Here is a 4,587-nt window from a genome sequence, read left to right on the forward strand (position 1 = left end):
TTTAACCGGTGTATAGAACTTGAAACACCCTGGAAAAACCAACTCTGGACTAATGCACCGACGTTAAATTCAAACACGTCGGTTTAACCGGTGTATTGACTTGTCCAGACTCTGCTGACTTCGTTTAACCGACGTATAGAAAAATGAAAGCGTCGGTTAAACCGGTGTTAAAGACTTTTTCTGATTTTGACTTTTCTGATTTGAGTCTTGAATGAAATCCAAATATTCTTGAGATATAAGTTGAAAACCACTTATTTGAACTTCTAGAAACCTGAGTGACCATAGTGTGCATCCATTTTTGATTGACCATATCCATGCTCAAGTTACTTGGCCTTAACCCCTCTTAATAGTGCGATCACTACAAAACTATAAAACCTATACTAACCTAAGTGTCCTTCTCATCCTTATGACACTTAGGACTAGAAAGATCCTTAGTCTTGACATATAATTGAGTTGAATACCGAGATCGTCTTTTTGAAAAAAGAAATTGAGGGGCCTCTTTTGACATATGACCAAATGAGCGATAGTGATCTATTAAGCTGCACAAACTCATTAGTCACAATAATGGTTGTCATTAATCACCGAAACATACCTTGAGGGCCTAGATGCTTACAATCTCCCCCTTTTTGGTGATTGATGACAACACAATCATTAATAACGAGAGAGCGAGAAAGATAAAACATGATAAACACAAGCAAACTCGAAAAAAGAACCAAGGAGCTCAACGGCTCAAACGAAATCCATAGATATGTCTCAAACCACAGCATACTCAAGCGTCAAATGTACATATCCATGAATTAACACCAAATGAGATATAAAAACATCAAGGTCCTGATAACTACGAGCTCACTCTATCTCTACCCTCCCCCTGACTCCAACTCCCTCTCCCCCTTTGGCATCCAAGCACCAAAAAGGCGAGCTACTGGTCCGGCTGTCGCGGTACGGCGAGGAAGCGGTCCGGGTCATCGTCATTGTCGTCGTCGTCGGACGGTGAACCCTCGGTGACGGACGGGAGCTGCTGGTCAGAACTGCCTACTGGATCTGAGCTGACTGGGGGTGTAGCTGTCGTCGAGGCTCTCGTGCTGGCACTGCCTGGAAGAGGGTCCGTAGAAGTGGTAACCGGCTTAGCAGAAGATGTGTCAACATCTGAAGTAGTAAGTGCTGAAGCTGCCGGCTGTGTCGACTGCTGAAGTAGAGACCCCTCTCCTCCTCCCCCTGAAAGTAGTGTCTGTGGTACGACGGGGAGGGCGACTGACTGCACTGCCGACGGTGAGTCCTAAAAGAGTGTAGTCGCTGGCAGTGGTGAGAAGAGTGGACGACCGGCAGACCCAAGTAGTGCGGACATCGAGAACGTGGTCTCCGGTGTCGCTGAGGTAGCTGGAGGTGCAGTAGGGGCTGGAGCTGGAGTGACTGCAAGCTGAGGTGCTCCAATGCCCTGAAGGCCTGGCTGTCCTGGCTGCTGCGGGGCGAGTCCGGTGTGAGTGTAAAGCTGTGTAATCATCCCGAACATCGCCACCATGCCCTGCTGCATCTGCTGAAACTGAGCGTCTGTCCTCTGTGATACTCGATCAATAAGCCCGACAAACCGCTCCTCTGCTGCAGCACGCTCTCGGGCAGCCTCTCTCTGAATGGCTGCTAGCTGAGTCTCATGGGCTCTCCTAGCCTCCTCCTGTGCTATCCGATCCTCTCGCTGCTGAGTGACAAGCTGCTGAAGTAAAGAGGTGAGCTCGGACGGTTGAGTCACCTGGGACTCTGTAACAGTAGCAGCTGCCGGTGACTCTGGAGCTGGCTCTCGGGACCCTCCTGCCTCGTGGTCGTGACTAGCTGGGGCTGCTGCAGGAAAGTACTCGACGTCCTCGGAGGAGTCTGACTCAAGCTCAGACCAGTGTATCTCATCATCTCCTCCGGGAAGCTGTGCCTCGGCAGCTAGCAGTGCCTCATCCTCCTGTGCCACTCGGGCCTGTGCCTCAGGCGACAACTGTGCCATGGCAGCTCTCTCTGCCTGTCTGCCCCTCCTCCGGTCCTGGGGAGCTGTCAGACGATAAACTGGGAACCGTGGAGCCTCATCTTGATGGTAGACTGCACTGACGGGTGACTCAACTGGCACGATCATAGAACAGATATAGCTGATCCAGTGAGCATACGGAAACTGCCTCACGACCCCCATCCCGCCAGTGATCACATCCTCGATCTCAGCCAAAATGAAGTCAACTATATCAAACGGCTCGTGAGTGAGAATGTGAAGTAGTAGCAGCTGCTGCAGACCTGTAAACCCCTCTGGGTAGCCACTCCTCGGTAACAGAGTCCTCTAGAGTGCCATGTGAACAGCGTACGCCTCTAGGGTCAGTAGGCTGGGGACTCTGGCGTACGAAGCTGGGAACGGCTGGTGGAAGCACTGAGAGATCGCCTCGTGAGAATGTGCAATCCCGCCAATCATGGCTCTGCGCGGTGGATCTGCATCTCCGTATACCATCTCGTGCAGGGAGACGTCGACCAAGTCAACTCCAAGAATCCCTGCTATAGTCGCCCTGGACAGACCAAAGACCTGGCCTCCAAACACGAAGTGTACTGCTCTGCGCTCTGGAGCTATCCAAGCTATGGCATAGAACACTCTGACCCAGTCTTCGATATATCTGTTCTGCTCTATCTAAAGTAACCTGGGCAGGCCTCTGAAGTGAGCGAAGTGCTCTCTGACGTCTGCTCCCCCTACGGCTGTCCTCAGTGACACACAGTCAAGCACTCTGTGCGGGAAGATCCTGTGGCCCCGCCTCTGGTAGGTCTCGTAGAAACTAGCTTGAAGAAGCGTCCAGAACCTACGGTCGACCCTGCTGTCACGGGTCACGGGGAACCAGTCCTCCTCCCCAAGACTCCACCTGAGCCTCTTGACCTTCGCCGCATTGGCCTTGGTCAAGTTCTGGAGCAGCACACCTGGCTCCAGACGCACAACAGTGTCCATACGGAACACTGCGCGCTCGGCCTCTAGGGCCTCGGCTCTACGAGCTGCTTCTGCTGCTGCTGCGGACCTGCGAGGCTCCTGTGGCTGGCGACCTCCTCGCGTCCTCGGTCCAGTGCGACGCTCGGTCGTTGGTGAAGACTCTCCTACTGGGGACGTCTGCCGAGTGCGGCCAGAACGTCGTAGAGTCGGTGACCCCTGTGTGCTCTGCCCCTGAGTCTGCTCGGACTGCACTGCATCTGAATCTGCATCTGAAACTGAGCGATCTGACTCTGCAGCTGTCGGCTCCCCCTCAGACGTATCACCCTCGGTCTGCTGTGTAGTGGCCCTGGTGGCCCTGGCACCTCTGACTCGGCCCATACCTCGGCCTCTGCCCCTGCCCCTGGCGGGCTACTCTCTGATCGCGAACGGGCGAGCACGGCCTGATGCCTGCTCCTCGGCGGCCTTGGCCACCATCTCGGCCCTCTCGGCCTCCCTCTCTGCACGAGTCCGCTTGAGGACGGGCTTCTCCACCACAACCTCCTTCCCCTTCCTCTTCTCGCGACCCATCTCGACTGGCTGTGGCGCGGGTGTGTGGGAACGTAAACGCGGCGCGAAAGTAGTGCGAAGAACGGTTCAGGCAAATCGTCGAACACTTGGTGAGCGCTGAGCGGCGGCGGCTGCGGCGTGAAAAACGTGGAGGCGCGGCTGTGTGGGTGTCGGCGTGCAAGCAGTGGGCGAGTGGCGGCGTGAGCAGTGGGCGAGTGGCGGCGTAACGCGCAGGCGGCGGTGGTGCACGGGCGGCGCGCGAACTGAGCGGCGCGGGCGCAGTCAGCGCGTGAGGGAAGCGCTGGCGGCGAGGAAGGCCTGCAGTGGTGTGAGGCGCGGCGACTTGGCTTGGGCCGGCGGCGTGCAGGCGAGCGTCGGCGTGGAAACGGCGATGGCGGCGGCTCGAGTCGGGTGCGGGTGCGGAGCGGCGGCGGCGAGAAGAAAGAACTGAGAAAACAGAGGCCGTGAGCAAGGGATATATGACAGGTGGGCCCCGCAATTTTCTTTAACACCGGTCGATCCGACGCATAGGTTTGAACGCCGGTTGATTGCGTCGGTTTAGTTGACCCGAGACTCCAGCAAAAAAATTCATCTGATCGCCGGTTGATCCGACGTAATGCATTTTGAACTCGCCGGTTAAACGCTGCTAACACCGGTTGATTGCTGGGACGGAACTTCATTACGTTCACCGGTTGATCCGATGTACTGACTTTTGCATACGCCGGTTGAACGCCTGAAACTGACTGAGCTGAGACACAACTTAGTAACGCCGGTTAAACCGATGGGTATAGATCCATTAAACGTCGGTTTAACCGGTGAACCAAAAAAACCCTTCTCTCAGCTCACTTTTTTATGCTAAGTCCAATAAACTTATAAAATTCAAATAAACTCAAGTTAATGGACTTGCATAGGCGACTTTACCCCTTAAAATAAATAGGATAGCACACTAGCTTATTAGTTTTTTTTTTCAAGCACAAGGAAAAGCCGCAAAGCAAGACAAAGCGTCAAATAAAATGTATGAGCCTTGTCATAGGAATATTGAAGATAGAGAGCTTCAAACTCATTATGACATGACTCACTAGGCAATAACGCACCTAACACTTTGC

The sequence above is a fragment of the Panicum virgatum genome, chromosome 4N (genome assembly GCF_016808335.1).
Source record: "Panicum virgatum strain AP13 chromosome 4N, P.virgatum_v5, whole genome shotgun sequence".
Taxonomy (NCBI): Eukaryota; Viridiplantae; Streptophyta; class Magnoliopsida; order Poales; family Poaceae; genus Panicum; species Panicum virgatum.